The 16,985-nt window shown below is 41.6% G+C and overlaps 1 protein-coding gene across 2 annotated transcripts in view; it reads left to right on the top strand.

Annotated features, from left to right (window-relative positions):
* Nucleotides 1-14,874: 14,874 nt before the first annotated feature.
* Nucleotides 14,875-16,985, top strand: part of nt5c2 (5'-nucleotidase, cytosolic II) — a 100,790-nt gene continuing 98,679 nt past the window's right edge. For both annotated transcript variants that reach the window (XM_008106572.3, XM_003218510.4), the window contains exon 1: nucleotides 14,875-15,022. The gene's annotated coding sequence lies outside the window, so the exon portion shown is untranslated. The remainder of the gene's footprint in view (nucleotides 15,023-16,985) is intronic.

Genomic DNA, 16,985 nt, shown 5'->3' on the forward strand with positions numbered 1-16,985 from the left:
GGGTTATCCAACGCATTTTTGTAGTCAATGTTTTCAATATATCGTGATATTTTGGTGCTAAATTCGTAAATACAGTAATTACTACATAGCATTACTGTGTATTGAACTACTTTTTCTGCCAAATTCGTTGTCTAACATGATGTTTTGGTGCTTCATTTGTAAAATCATAACCTAATTTGATGTTTAATAGGCTTTTCCTTAATGCCTCCTTATTATCCAACATATTCACTTATCCAACATTCTGCCGGCCCGTTTATGTTGGATAAGTGAGACTCTACTGTATATAAGTTCTCATCTACCCTTAAAATTGATTAAGGCCGGCCTCACCCTAACTAATGTTTCCCACTCCTTGATCGAAGGCTGTCACTGCAATTGTTTTTTAACTGAAATTGCTGTGTTTTATCTATGATGTATTTTCATTATATTTTATTGTATGTTGTTTTGTATTTGTATTTGTACTCTTTGGAAACCACCCTTCCGAGAGATAGAGCGGTATATTAATATTATTATTATTATTATTATTATTATTATTATTATTATTATTATTATTATTATTATTCTAGCCTTCACTTCCTCCGTCCAGAGACCTAATCTGATATCACAAGAAAACCATCAGCTGAAGGCCGATTCTCAAGAGAAATTGACCTTTCACTTGTTTCCCTTTCCCTTATTACTAAGGAAAAAACATTGGAATCCAAAACATCTTCTGTCTCATCTCCAGCTGCCTGCACTTCTCTCTAATCTAAAGCCTGCAGTTCGCCCTGATCAAACACAGACTCCTCAGTTGGAAAGCCATAATTCCCCTCATCCTGTGAGAAATCCCCAGCCTCTTGCTGGGCTCAACAACCACTAGGAAAATTGGGGTATTGGTATATTATTTGGGCAGAGGCCACTAGGGGGCACAGAAGAGAGAAGGATAGTCCATTTTATGGGGGAGCTGAAGGAGGAAAACGGGCCTCTTTTGTGTTTCACCAGTCTGGGCAAAATATTATGGGAAATCACGGGGTACGGTGTTCACTGGCACCCAATTATTGAATACACTCCTCTAAGAGGCTTGACTGCCACTCATATTTGTGTTGTTCCAGCACCAAGTGAAAAAATTGTTGTGTAACTGAAGTCTTTGAGGCTTATTTTGTTTTATACAAACTTGCACATGTTCATGGATTTATTTCATTTTAAACTATTTAATCTGTCTTCTTTTGACTTGTTAAAGCATTTAATAATTTTCAGTTTTAAAAAAATAGTATTGTTTATATTGTCCTGAATTTGTCATGTTGATTTTATTGTACACCTGAGATACATTTATGTATTAACTGTTTTAATAAACAAACTAAATAAAAATTAAAGACTAGATCCACTGAATAAATGGGACTTTGGTTAACAACTATGTATTGTTAGGCCATCCTGCACACCATTCTCCCCTTTTCTAGCTACACTAACTTTTTTTTCTTGGGGTTTTGTGTGTTTTTCTACATGATGTAACTACGGCTGGGTCTTAGTTTTAGTTTAAGCTTGTGCTCTTTATTCTTGTCCTGCCAGCCATAAAAATGTGTTGAGGGAGCTTGACCCAGGTTTTAGGAAGTTGGTGGTAGATCACATTCCTGGTTGAGGAGTTGCCAACAGTAGTAGCAATCCAGTCAACAGACAATAGCTGCAGAAATCTCTCAGCAATTTGTTTCAAAACAGTCTAGAGAGCCCTGAATGCTGCTGCTTTTACATCAGAATCAGAATCATGAAATGCAGTGAAAACACTGAACAATCTCTGAAAGCTCTACCTGTATCTTTACCTGTAGTAAATTTTAAGTTTGGATTTTGTTAGTGGCAATAATATATCAGCTCTCAGCTTCCATCTTCTCACAAATGGCCAGCGCTTTTTGTGTAAAAAGGGCCAGTTTTAAAATAGAGTTTTTATCTGAACCCTGTAGAAGGATATGCAATTTCTCCTTATTCTCTGAGTATGATTCTCCAGCAGAGGGTCTGAATAGAGAGATCGAATCCTGGTGTAGTAGGGGCATTTTAAGAAAAAATGTTCTGAGTCCTCCACTTCTGCATCTACCTCACGACACCCACAGGTTCTCTTCGTATAGGGGATATTCTGATGTCTACCTAGCTTGGACTTAATGTTGAGCTGATCGAATCTAGCCCGGGTAAAAAGTTTTCTAATATATAATAGAAGAGTCAAGAAGAGGTACATTTCCATGCCCACATTGCATTTAAATTTGGGATGTGAGGGCGATCTGGCTGCGACATCTGTCACCCCATTGATCGCCAGGGTTGATTCGGCTGATCTACCTGTATCTCTCTAAAACATTGTGATGGAAATAAGAAAAAAAGACTCCTGATAAATAATATATTTGGTAAGAGGCTAAAGATTTAAATCACAAAACTATATATATGCCCCCCCCCCCCCAAGACTCCATCCCCGGGAGTCAGGAATGCACACAAAATGGAAGTGGTAACACCTTTTGCAGACATACTTAAAGACGAGATTCACTGTGACCAAATCTTTCTCCTGCAAGAATGGATAGACACACTCTGGGGCATTACCATTATCTGATCTTTCAGGAACACCCTTAAACCGCAAGCCTGATCTTACTAAGGAAATGAAGTGAATGAGGAAGATAGCTTGAACACGGATTGAAGAAAGTATGTGCTAAATGTGGCCAAATGTAGGTTGGAGCTCATTAAGCCTCCTCTGTGATAGTGATGATGACTAAGACAATCCTTGGCATTGTTCTGGAAATGTTGCCTGAATAGTAAGTTAGGATACTGTTTTACAGCCAAATAAAATCAATAAACCAACCATCATGCCAAAATCCAACCTGAAGAACATTCCTGTAGAATTTAAAGAGATTGTGGGAAAAAAGATGTGCACTATTAAGCCGAATTGACTGGAAGCCAGAAGAATTTGGGGCTGAAGCCAGGTGCTGTCAATTAGGCTTAAGAGTGGATTAGTGTTCTTCTTTTGCTTTACTCTAATTTTTGATATTAGGAAGTCATGGTTTGTTCCACAATCTGCTCCTGGCCTTGTTTTTGCAGATAGAATGGAGCATCTTCATCTTCTGCTTCCAGTTATGTAGTTTTCTCTGCCATGCTGCTGATCTGTGGACTCCTCCCCCTTCCCTCCAGTGCTGAACTGCATTTGATGTTCTTGTCATATGCATATCCTTCTTTTAGCAACAACTTGATATTGGGATTAACTTAATTATCGTTTTCATTGGAGTCAAATGACAGAAAACTTCATTGAGCTCTTTGCCAATTAGGTGACATGTAAATTTACTAAATCAGTATCAGTTTCATGCAACAGTAAAAAAAAAAAAAAGCATAGGGTAGAAAATAAAGCTAAAAGGAATATGTGGGACAGGTATGAAAAAACCTCCAACGCATAAGCCCAATATAACTCATTCATGCTCCCCGTCCAGCCTACCAGCTTATTAATGTTATTAACTCCCTGATGGATCACTGCATTGAAAGATCCAGCAGTACTAACTGATGTACAGCCATGCCAATTCCAGCTGCAGGCTATTTCCAGTCACAGACCAGTTCCGATATTGAAACTAGACTAGAAAGGAACAAAAAAAATCAACTTATTTTAAGCCTGGACTTGTTATCCCACTGTGTGTTCTTATTTAAATAAAAGTTATTATCACCAATAGTTATAAGTTATTATTTTTCAATGAAACAATTATAATCTCTATCAGAGCTGTTAAAAATTCCTTTTCTGTATTTTAAATCCTAGAAACCTCTAACTTCTATGGCCATTAGGATTCTGTAAGTGCTGATCTCTATCACCAGTTGGTTAGTTGTTATCTAGTACCTGTGTTAAGCTAAGATAGGCAAATGTCCAAAGAGTAAGTGGCCATCATGACTTTTCTAAGCAACTAGTTCATATATCCACAAGATGAATACAGTGAAACCATCCATCAAAATTGATCAAGCAGATATTTCTGGTATCTTATCAATCTGTTATTAATGTACAATCTTCGGCCTGAATCATATTGCCAGTTCCAGCTAGAGGAAAGCCATTTCTGTGTATCACCAGTTGTTGAACAGGGAAGACTTATGTAATTTCAATTAATTGTGTCTACTATAGTTTGGAGTTCAAGTCTAAGAATTCAAACTTAAATCAGAATATATACAACTGGTTGATTTCAACAAAGTACCTTGCAAAATGGTCAACTCTGAGGGATCTTTGGAAGTCTCCTCCTGAGGTCTAGAATATATACCTCAATATAGAATATTGAGTCGGGTATTCCAAGGACTGTGTTCTCACAGGCTGTAAGAGAGATGCATGGCTCTGTACAACCAAGATGGGGGAGCCGACCACCTTGCCATTACCACCCCTCAATTTGCACAGTAGCCAACAAGCAGTATCCATATTGGGTGTGCTGGCTCACTGCATTCTCTTTTAGTTCTTTTTTTTTTCTTGGCTGACAAAGCTAGTGGCAAACAGGAGGAGGAGGAAGAGGAGGCAATCCAGGCACAGCTGAGGCAGACATTGCTGGCTGCTCTGCAAAGGAGCGAAGAGTCTCACTGATTTCCCTATTACCCACAGTTTCTGTTATCCCCGGTAAGTCTCGAGGCATATCCCTCATGGATACAGGGATCATACTGTATCTGTAAAGGATGGAATTACACACAGTCAGATAGTATAGCACTTACATTTATTTATTCAATGATTGATTGATGGCTCAGATGCCACAAAGCAGCAGTTAGATACCAAGCAAACAAAAAAGCTTGTACTATAAAGCAAGATGAATGTGGATGCTAAAATTTACAGAGCCTATTTCTTATGTAAAGTATTACTTTTTATTATTAAAACTAAGTAGAATGTGTTACTATTTTATCTCTATTGCTTCTTAAATGTGGAAATAATAAAATTTCAGGTCAAAATTATCAACCTTAATCGCTCCCCTTTCACCTGTAAATATTGTCCATACCGGCATACAATGCAGCAAGTCTATCCTCCTCGGAAATCCGCCATAGTATTATTCTGTATTTGCATGATCACTGCATGTGTACCTAGTTCGCTCTATATTGTAACGTTTATTTATTTATTTTATTTACAGTATTTATATTCCGCCCTTCTCACCCCGAAGGGGACTCAGGGCGGATCACATTGCACACATATAAGGCAAACATTCAATGCCATAACATAGAACAGAGACAGAGACAGACACAGGCACGGGCTGGCCTCGAACTCATGACCTCTTGGTCAGAGTGATTTGTTGCAGCTGGCTGCTAACCAGCCTGCGCCACTGCCTGGCCCATTAAATATGAAGGCATTACATAGGAAAGACAACAAGAAATCCACGGCAAACTTCCACAGCACTATTTTAGTTAAGATAGCAGTCTCCTTTGCACAGGTAAGAGTAACAGGTTTTGAATAGTCAAGATATAGTTTAGGGTTTTTCCAGGAATGGCAACCTACTGGTAGCAGCACTCCACACTCATCCAAGAAGTGATTATCTTATGGAGTAGTGGTGAATGGCATTCAGATTGCACAGTCAGGTATAAAAGAAATCCTTGTTGGCATCATGATAATTTCACTTTGTATGTAATGTCTGTATGGCATTAAGAGAAAATTAACATGGCAGCTGCTCTTGCAAGCTGTCATCTAGTCTGGTCAGCAATGTCTCCTATAATTAAAGGTTCTCTAGAGACAACTGTAAACTTCAATGAGACCTTCTCAGATTCCAGCACTTACCTAGATACGCCATGTACTGACTGGCAATTAGCATGTCATTGAACATTCCCTCTCCTGCATCAAAACATGTAACACTGAGATTACATAAAAGACTGAGAGAAAAAGTTGGTTGTGTTGCTTTGGGTGAGAGTGCATCTACAATGTAGAATAAATGCAGCTTGAGACCACTTGATCTGTCGTGGCTCAATGCTATGGTATCATGGAATCTGTTGCTTGGTGAGGCACCAGCACACTTTGACAAAGAAGGCTAAAGAGTGTGAAACTACAATCCCCATGATTTCATAGCATTGAGCCATGGCAATTAGAGTGGTGTCAAACCACATTAATCCTACAGTGTAGATCTACCCAAGACATCCCTTGTCTTTTTTTCTTTATCTTGGTAGAGCAATGGTTCTCAACCTGTGGGTCCTCAGGTGTTTTGGCCTACAACTCCCAGAAATCCCAGCCAGTTTACCAGCTATTAGGATTTCTGGGAGTTGAAGGCCAAAACATCTGGGGACCCACAAGTTGAGAACCACTGTGGTAGAGGATTGTCATCTCACTGCCAGAAAGATAAGCAGACAACCCACAGAGACCTGAATTCTAATGGGGAAGGATTGTTTTTATCTCAGTCAAAGGATTAACTCACTAAAATGCAATCCTATAAATCTATATTCGAAAATAAACCCACGAATTAAGATGGGCTTAATCCCAGATGTGTACAGGACAGCAACCATAGAATTAACTGTAGTTAACTGTAGTTTTCTCATTTCTCTGAGTGATGTGATTTTCAGTTTCAGAAGTCAACTTAGTTTTAGTTTCCTTTCAAATAAAGCCACTGAAAAAGCTCATGGTATTTTGCAATACTTGCTTTTAATTGAACATAGGAGGAATTTCACATACCAATATACCGCCAAAAGGCTCCACTCCCAGAATTGCGAAACTCATAACTCAGTCCTCTCTGCTTCTCTCTTCCAGGCTCGCCTAAAATTGCATCTTGTTTTCTTTGTTTGTTTATACAGCCATCTATGCTTTTCTAAGAACTGGAATTGCAGTGGCCTGTGGTTCAGAAATGAAGCACATGCTTGGGATACAGAACATCTCAAGCACATTCCACAGCACATCCATTTAGAAGCAATCTCAGATTGCAAAAACATCATTAGCTTCCAGCTGTGAAATATATTTGCCTCTCCCTTTCACAGGCCTCTGTAATCTGGTTCATTTAAGTCGCATCTGCACTGTAGAATGAATGTCATTTGGTATCGCATGAATTGCCATGACTCAATGGTATGGAATCATGGGAGTTGTAATTTTACCAAATTGTTAACTTCCTCTGCCAAACAGTGCTAGTTCCTCACCAAACTAAGCAGTAAAGTTACATTAAACTGCATTCCTTCTACAGTGTAGATACATCCTCTCCATAGCTCTCCATGTAACATTCCCAGATTTTTGATTTCAATATTTTGTATGTCAATTTCCCAAAGACTGCACCTATTAAAATACCGTTGCTCCACCAGCATCTATTTTGCATAAATGGAATTCAACTTCCTTAATCAAATCTCCAGTAATTAATCTAAATTCAAATGCCTAATATTGGGTACAAATTTTTGAAATTGCGTTAGCTCTTTGGGAAATTGGAAATGCCAGAATAAGTTGGAGAAAATCTAATGAATGAATTGGAAACCTTTTCAGCAAGCCCAAGGATGCATCCATAAGGTAGAATTAACACAGTTTGAAATCACTTCAACTTCCCTGGTTCAATGCTATGGAATCATAGGAGTTGCAGTTTGGTGAGGCACCAGCAATTCTTGGCAGAGATGGCTAAAGTCTTTGCAAAGTACAACTCCCATAATATTGAGGCAAAGCAGTTAATGTCGTGTTAAAGTACATTCATTCTACAGTGTAGATGCACCCCAGAGTTTAACCATAATCATTTACTAATCTTTTAAAAAAACAAACTATGTCCAGTTATTTTGTTAGGAGAAGGATTATAGGGATCAGATAGCTTTTTGTTCTTTAGTAAGAGCTCCTGGCATGAAAGCATGGGCGGCGAGTTAATTCTTGAAAGAGACAGGCCAGTTTGCAGTTTTGCCAAACTCATTCCAGCTTCAGACCTGGAGTCACAAAACAATTTCCTTCTCTGCTGTTTTCATTGGCTGAAGGGCTCTCCTCCCCTTGCGCATGGCTTTTAGCCTTCTGCTTGCTTAGGGACAGTAAACAAATTAGTACATCTTCCCGTTTATGCAAAGAGAACGCAGAAGAAAATAATGTAGTATGGTTTGAAGAAACATCCACAATAAACAAGACATGTTTATTTTACCTGTAGCATTTGGGAAGGATTGGGGTACATCTACATTAACTGCCATAGCTCAATACTATGGAATCATGGGAGTTTAGTTTTAGAAGATATTTGGCCTTCTCTACCAAAGAGTGCAGGTGCCTCACCAAACTACAATTCCCAGGATTTTGTATCATTGAGCCATGGCAGTTAAAGTGGTATCAACATGCATTATGGTAATTCTAAGGAGCACCCGGTAGCACAGTGGGTTAAACCCTTGTGCTGGCAGGACTGAGGACTTGAAGGTTAGATTGCTGACCTGAAGGTTGTCAGTTCGAATCCAATCCAGGGAGAGTGCGGATGAGCTCCCTCTATCAGCTCCAGCTCCATGCGGGGACATGAAAGAAGCCTCCCACAAGGATCGTAAAAACATCAAAACATCCTTGTAGACAGCCAATTCTCTTACACCAGAAGTGACTTGCAGTTTCTCAAGTAGCTCCTGACATGAAAAAAACGATAATTCTACAGTGCAGATGTTAGCTTCAAACCGCATTAAGTAGTCAGTACAGATGGGGCCAAAGACAAGAGACACTCCAAAATAGGCACTGTAATGGGCATGAGCACCCCTAAATATAAACCAAATTATGGTGAAACCAATTAAGGGAAGGGCATTTCAGTGATCCACATGTTGCAATGAACATGCATAGATGCCCCCCCCCCCAAAATTCCTTAACAGCCATAAAGCCAGGGATAGTGTGGATTCTGGAACTGATTTGAGGCCAGTCTCTGTGATGCATATATGCACCATCTAGTCCACAAACTAATTCCAGGATTTCACATGTAATAATCTGCAGAGTGAAATCGTTTCCTCCTTAGCTGGTTTCTCATCAACCTAAGTGGTAGTATAGGTGTGCCCCAAGGTTCAAATCCTTGCTCAGCTGTGGAAACCCACTATATGACCCTGATAAGTCACATGCTCTCAGCTTCAAAAAATCCCAAGATAAGGTCTCCTTAAATCAGAACCTACATGAAGGCACAGAACAGGGCTGGATTAGCCATTAAGCAAAACAAACATGCACTTAAGGCATCAAAGGAAGAGAAGCACCACTGAAAAATTCCATTGCTGGATTTACCATGGACCCTATGGTGCAAAAGTGCAAATAGTGCTGCTGAATCAAATTCCACAAAAAAGGGCTCCCACAATAAAATACTGTGCAATCAGAAGTAGTAGGGGAAAACTTTTCAAATAAAAATAAAGTGGAAGTATAAAAAACATTTTCCATTTTACTGTAAGTTTTGGTTCATTTCAAAAAATGTAGGTTTTATTATTGTTAATATATTGAACTGAATATATTTGGCAGCACCAAAACTTTTAAAGTGCTTTCTGCCTGTAAAGGTCTCGACCAAGCACTGCTTTCAACCTCAGAAAACCCAATTATAGGTTTGTCTTAGGTTCTTTCCACACAGCCATATAACCCAGAATATTAAGGCAGAAAATCCCACATCTGCTTTGAACTGGATGATCTGAGTCCACACCGCCATATATTCCAGTTCAAAGCAGATAATGTGGGATTTTATTCAGCTGTATGGAAGGGGCCCTATCTACATGGACCATTTAATCCAGTTCAAAGCTAGCTTCAAACTGCAGTGGACAGACAACAAACACTCACAAACGCATGCGAAACAAAACCCTTAATGTGCATCAGTGTTCTGTGGTTTGTGTACTTATCAACCGGATCTCAACTTGGTTCCAGGGTTTTCTATGTAATCTTCTGCACAGTGAAACCACTTTTTTCAATACTGGTTTGAAACAGCATTAAATAGGCATTATAGATGGGCCTCAGGGTAGCACACAACAACACACGAAGACAATAAAACTAAAGCTGGGACAGGGACCAAATTGTCCTCATGGGCTCAAAAATACCCATGAGGAATAGTCAGCATACTCAATCATGAGAGGTGCAATTGAACCATCTGGAGGGTTCCACATTCCTCATATCTAGATAAAAGAAAATGCTGATATGCTGTGTTATAACATAGAAAAATACAACAAATGACTGTACTCACTTGACTGTACAATGCATGCTATACACCAGATTGTTCTGGTATATCTATCTCAACTTATGTAACTCATATTTATTGAGTATCTCACCTCTCTCTTGACATGGGACCAACGTTAAAACAAGATTGGACAAAAACCTGATGGGAAAAAAGTACAGCATAAACGGTCATGTTTACACTTCAAAAACAATAACAAGGACACCATACACATCCCAGTCATGGGCAAACTTCGGCTCTCTGGGTGTTTTGGACTCTAACTCCCACAATTCCTAACAGCTCGAAGTTCAAAACACCTGTAGGGCTGAAGTTTGCCCATGCCTATGTAATTTGGTGAGTCTCCAGCACATTTCAGCAGAGAGAAAAGGCCTTGAAAAATTACAGCTTCCGTAACTCCATAATACATGCCCTTTTCCCATAATATTAGAGAAAACATTTTGTTTCCAGAGACAAAGGCCAAGCAAGTCCTCCTTCCTGTTTTGTAAAGAAAAATCTATCCAATTTATAGCCGAAGAAAGAGACATCATTCTGCATTGCCCCGAGGGTAGTACACAGTTCTTAAACTGCTGCAAATTACTTTCTGTGGCCTATAAATGAATCAAGCAGGTCCAGACCTGCCATTAGAAAGAACATAATGTGGTTGCCCGAAGTAGCAGATGCCTTTCTCTGTTTCTTGGCTGTTCATACACTCCTCAGAAAAGCACCTTTGTGGAGGATCCTTATCTCGGGTGGACACGGGCAAACTTCGGCAATCTTCAGCTCTCCAGGTGTTTTGGACTTCAACTCCCACAATTCCTAACAGCCTACTGGGCAAACTTTGGCCCTCCATGTGTTTTGAATTTCAACTCCCACAATTGCTTGCTAATAGCCTACCGGCTGTTAGGAATTCTGGAAGTTAGGAATTCTGGAAGTTGAAGTCCAAAACACCTGGAGGGCTGAAGTTTGCCCAGGCCTGTCCTATTGGCTTGTCCAATGGCCAGGAATTCTGGGAGTTGAAGTCCAAACAATCTATTGGACCAAAGCTTCAGTGGGTTGCTGTGAGGTTTCTGGGCTGTATGGTCATGTTCCAGAAGCATTCTCTCTTGACTTTTCACCCACATCTATGGCAGGCATCCTCAGAGATTGTGAGGTCTGTTGGAAACTAGGCAAGTGGGGTTTATATATCTGTGAAAGGTCTAGGATGGGAGAAAGAACTCTTTGTCTATTTGAGGAAAGTGTGAATGTTGCAACTGGCCACCCAGGATAGCATTGAATAACCTTGCAGCTTCAAAGGCTATCTGCTTCCTGCCTGGAAGAATACTTTGTTAGGAGGTGTTGAAATCGACCGTGAACTTTGGGAAGTCTGCCCCAGTGAGGGGAGACAATATGATCCCAACAAGGAGGGATCACTACTTTGGCGAGCCGGGAAAGCCCAATCTATAGTGCTATATTTACCGGAGACAAAATGAAAGACTTGGCCAAAGTTGAAGAAAATGCCACCGAGGTGATCTTTATTAGCGATTCAGCTGAAGTGGATGCGATACCGCGATAGTTCATCAGGCAAAGCATGCCATTACAGAAGTACAAGCCATTTTTATAACAAAATTGAGGTGAAGTCTCTTCAAATTTCTCACCCTCTTCCCCCCGCCCAACTCGTCACCGATTGGCTGGCATGCCTCAGCTGGGGAGGGGCTTGGTTGCCCGCCCTGCGTCGGAGCCAATCACAGGCTCCCTTTGCTTCCGCGGCTGACGAATCAGGAGAGAGGAAGGCGGGACAAGAAGAAACAATGTCTTGATGAATGAATCATATGTGATTTGCATGCCTATCAACTCCCCGAGGCTGAATAAGCCTTCTAGGGGAGTCTAGTCCTATTGTTTATGAACGAGACATTGATAGGGTTATGTCCGGTTTTCCTGTTCCCAACGGATTATGATTACCCAAAAGGGTGAGACTGGGGTGAACGTTCAATATGGAAAGTCAGGCTATTGCCGTGGGGGGCAGAACCTTCCGACAGTCCCGCTCAGCCCCAATGTTGAGTGGTTAAGGTTTTCCATATGGAGATTTCTCTTGATGGGCCAGCTCTGAAGTCAAGAAAATCTCCTACTTTTCCTGTTCCATGCAAATGTGTTTGTGATAGGGAAAATACAGAAATATAGGAATTCCCAGGAAACCATATCCAAACCATTTCATCTTATAACAGTTAATAAAAGTGACAAACATTAATACAGTTTTGAGCCCATTGTTCACAATTCATACAGGAATGTCTCATTGAATAATCTGAAGAAAATTGGAGCTTAAAACATATTGCAGAGTGTCCAAAAAGTAACAGGAAGGGGGTTTTGGAGGCTTCACAAACAGCGAACGAACAGCCAGCAGCGAGAAAGAGAAACTGTAAAGTGCTGACCTTTTTGACAATCAGCTGATTCGCCTTAAGAAACTTTATCAATTTGGAAACGGACGGTCTCCTTTTGAAGGAGAAGTGTTTTTAGTTAGGGATATGAAAGGGGGCAATGTTTGGGGTTGAAATGAAGCAGATATGACCGAAGATAGAGGCTGAGGGTCGGCGAGGGAGGAGTGAGGGAAACCCAGGCTCCCTTCGATATGTGGCCAAAGGTTGGGAAGATATGAAACACACGTAAAGGGAAATAGGTGAGTTAGGAGTTTTCCAGGGAATCCATATCCAACTTATGTTCAATTAAACAATTAATAAGGAATAGGGTCCAATATTTCACAGGTACACAATTAATATAAGGGGGGGGGGGAATTCATAGAGTAATAGGAGAAATTGAAGTATAAAAATCATTTGTGGAAAGCCCAGATCTTCAGCAGGGGGCTTAATAGTCTTTATAGAGCTTGGAAATGAAGTTAAGAATGGATCCAAAGGCAAAGTCTTGCAGCGTGGAGGTCAGAGCTGGTACTTAGTCCTTGAAGAACTAAAACTCCCTTCCAGGGTTGCAACCCAGCCACTGGGTCACCCTTGGGAGGCTTCGGGGAGCCACTGCTGAGATCCCCAGCAGCGATCCCCAGGAAACAAGTGGCGTAGACGAGGAGAGCGGCGGCAGCGAGTTTCAATAATCAGCTATTTGTCCCTTTAAAAAATATTTTCTCAAATCAAGGTTATTCCCTGAGCGTAGGAGCCCTTGGTGCAGAAAGTAAGATAGCAGATAGTGTTAGAACTAAGCCAGGAAAAATATGACACTAAAATGAGGCTGATCCGCCAACTTGTGGATACTGGGATTCATGGGGTTCTTTTATCCACGGTTGGGAGAAATGGGAATTTGAACTCCCTGGGACGCATGGAAGGCATCCCAGATGGAATGGCAGTCTCCCGCAGCTCGAAAAGGGTTTTCCTTAATGTTAGTGCAGTTTCAGGCAGGAAAGAGACACAAAGTATCAGCAAAGAGAGATAGAAGTTGCAACTTGGTTAGTCTTTATTTGGGGTTTGTTACATCGTGAGGGTTAGGGAAAAGACCAGAGAAAGAGGCGTTAATGGTGAGTTGCTGCTGCGGGGACACTTTCCCATTTTGCTTTATCCAATGTTGGTCTTATGGACCTGTGGAACTCCCTGCTGCAGGTCAGATCAATTTGAAGGCAGGGGTCTGCTGAGTTCTCGATGACAGTGTTAGCTGGCCCTGATTGTTTCCTGGCTGGAATTCCTGCTTTCTGTGTGTTGTTCTTTATTTAACTATTATGATTTTAGAGTTTTTAAAAGACTGGTAGCCAGATTTTGTTCATTTTCATGGTTTCCTTTCTGTTGAAATTGTCCACATGCTTGTGGATTTCAATGGCCTCTCTGTTTAGTCTGACATGGTGGTTGTTAGAGTGGTCCAGCATTTCTGTGCTAATAATAATAATAATAATAATAATAATAATAATACATCTCCCTGAAAGGACGCAGGGCAGATTCCAACAAACGACGACATACATTCAATGCCTTTGAAAAATAGATAAATATTGGCATAAAATCTCAACAAGACCCCACATATGAATACAACGTTAAAAACCTAACATCAAATTAAACCTAATATCAGTGAATTGAGTATAACATTAATAACCTAAACCAATATAGTCAGACAGAATCATACAAGAATTATATAGTGACATAAAATCTAAATAAACATTCACAGTAATTTAAAAACCAGCTGAAATATTGCCAGCTGAAAGTTCACAGTAATTTAAAAAGCCAACTGAAATATTTGTTCTCAAATAATATGCTGTGTCCAAGGTCGGTTCATCAAGTAGCTCTGCTACGGCTGACAGTAAAGAAAGAACAACACTTTGAAAATGGGAAATCCAGACAGGAAACAACCGGGGCAGCTAACACCTCCCAACAAAGGATTCCCCCAGGCAGACCTTGAAGTTGAAAGGCAATTGACACCTTGATTAGCATTGAATGGCCCTTCAGCTTCAAAGCCTGGCTGCTTCTTGCAAAGCTTCAGTGTTTCCTAGGTTTTGGGACTTCAGAATCAGTGGCCAAAACAGCTGAGGCTTTTGGGAGTTCAAGTCCAAATGTTATAAAACCCTACAGGGCTAGAGTCTAGACCAGGCATGGGCAAAGTTGAGCCCTCCAGGTGTTTTGGACTTCAACTCCCAGAATTCCTACAGCCTCAGCTTAAGCGGCTGAGGGGGGAAAGAAAAGGGCCCGAGGCTGTAGGAATTCTGGGAGTTGACGTCCAAAACACCTGGAGGGCCCAACTTTGCCCATGCCTGGTCTTGAATCCCCCACACAGGACCAAAGCCGGAAGTGACTTGAAGGCACACGACAGCAACGAAGGGGTTAACGTGCCTCCAGTGTCGCTTTGCGGCAATGCTTGAGAGCGGCGCGTTGCTTCCGCTCCCTAACTGATGGGCGGGAAAGAAGGCTGGAAAGGGGAGACTTGGAAAGGGTGGTGGTGGTGGAGGAGGAGGGCTGTTGCGCATGCGCGGCGCGTGGAGGGCGGTCTCGCGCTGCGGCAGCTCAGTGGCTTGGTTTCTTTTGAGGCAGAAACGAGGGAGGCAGCAAGGAAGGAAGCCGAGAGAGGTGAGTGGGCGCAGGCCGAGCGACCGTTAAACGGCTCTGTGAGGAGAGAGGTTCATGAAAAGGACGAGGCCAGGAGTCACACAAAAAGAAGAGAAAGAACCAAACCAAAAGGCCCAGTCTTACTATGTTCTGCCTCTAACGGCCCTTCTTTTTTGTGCCTTACTCAGGCCAAGAGTGCTGGGGCCTCGCCAAATTACAACTCCCGTGATTCCATAGCATTGAGGAAGGAAGGAGCCCTCTGTGGTGCAATGGGTTAAACCCTTGTGCGGGCAGGACGGCTGACTGACAGGTCGTGGATTCTTACTCGGTTAGAGCAGGGTGAGCTCCCGTCTGTCAGCTCCTGCTTCCCACGCGGGGACATGAGAGAAGCCTCCCACTGGATGGTAAAACACCCGGTCGTCCCCTGGGTAACGTCCTTGCAGACGGCCAACTGGGTTGCAGTGAGTCTTCCGGGCTGTATGGCCATGTTCCAGAAGCATTCTCTCCTTACGTTTCGCACTATAGATGTGAGATTTATATATCTGTGGAAGGTCCAGGGTAGGAGAAAGAACTCTTGTTTGTTGGAGGTAAGCGTGATTGTTGCAATTAATTATTGAGCAAGAAGCCTTGCAGCTTCAAAGTCAATTCTCTCACACCAGAGGGGACTTACAGTTTCTCAGGTTGCTCCTGACACACACACACAAAATAGCATCGAGCCCCTGCCGTTGTAAGGGGGGGGGTGTTAAATTGTGTTAATTCTACACTGTAGACAAGCCCGTAGCCAAAGAGGTGGTTTAGGGGTTCAAACCACCCCTGACTTTTTTCAGGTAAAAAAAAAACAAAAACAACAACCAGGTTTACTCATGAATTTTAACTGGTTAACCAAATCCCCATGCCAAGTATATGGGAAGCAAAAATTAGAGTCCCTCCAGAACTATAAGCACTATCTCAACCCAATTTTGATTATTTGCACTATCATTACCTACCTTTCTACCAATTTACATAGCGATTGCAACAATAGCATAGTGGAAGCTGCCAAAATATAGCTGGCAGGCAAAGCCTAAGGTGCGGGCCGGGTGTGTGTGTTTGTGTGATTTTTCCAGGAAACTGGACATTGAGCTGTCTACCACCGGTTCACCTAAGTGGAGTGCTGCAGGGTGCCCACCAATGCTTACTCTTCATCCTGGAAAGAAGTGACAAGTGGAATGTCGCAGGGTTCGATCCTGAGTCCGGTTCTGTTCAACATCTTTATTAATGACTTAGATGAAGGGTTTAGAAGGCACGATCATCACGTTTGCAGTCACGTTTGCAGTCACGTTTGCAGTCGACACCAAATTGGGAGGGATAGGCAATACTCCAGAAGATAGGAAAAGAATTCAAAATGTTAACATGTTAGAGAGATGGGCCAAAACTAACAAAATGAAGTTCAACAGGGACAAATGCAAGATACTCCACTTAGGCAGAAAAAATGATATGCACAAATACAGAATCGGGGGTGCCTGGCTTGACAGCAGTATGTGTGAAAAAGATCTTGGAGTCCTTGTGGATAACAAGTTAAACATGAGCCAACAATGCGATACGGCAGCTAAAAGCGCCAATGGGATTTTGGCCTGCATAAATAGGAGTATAGTGTTTAGATCCAGGGAAGTCATACAATCCCTCTATTCTGCCTTGTTCGGACCACACCTGAAATACTGTGTCTAATTCTGGGCACTGCAATTTACAGGAGATGTTGACAAACTGGAATGTGTCCAGAGGAGGGTGACTAAAAAAACCAAGAGTCTGGAGAACAATCCCTACGAGGAGTGGCTTAAAGAGCTGGGCATGTTTAGCCTGTAGAAGAGACGGCTAAGAGAAGACATGATAGCCATGTATAAACATGTGAGAGGAAGTGTAGGGAGGAGGGAGCAAGCTTGTTTTCTACTGCCCTGGAGTCTAGGACGCAGAACAATGGCTTCAAATTACAGGAAAGAAAATTCCACCT

Source organism: Anolis carolinensis, chromosome 3 (assembly GCF_035594765.1).
Source record: "Anolis carolinensis isolate JA03-04 chromosome 3, rAnoCar3.1.pri, whole genome shotgun sequence".
NCBI lineage: Eukaryota > Metazoa > Chordata > Lepidosauria > Squamata > Dactyloidae > Anolis > Anolis carolinensis.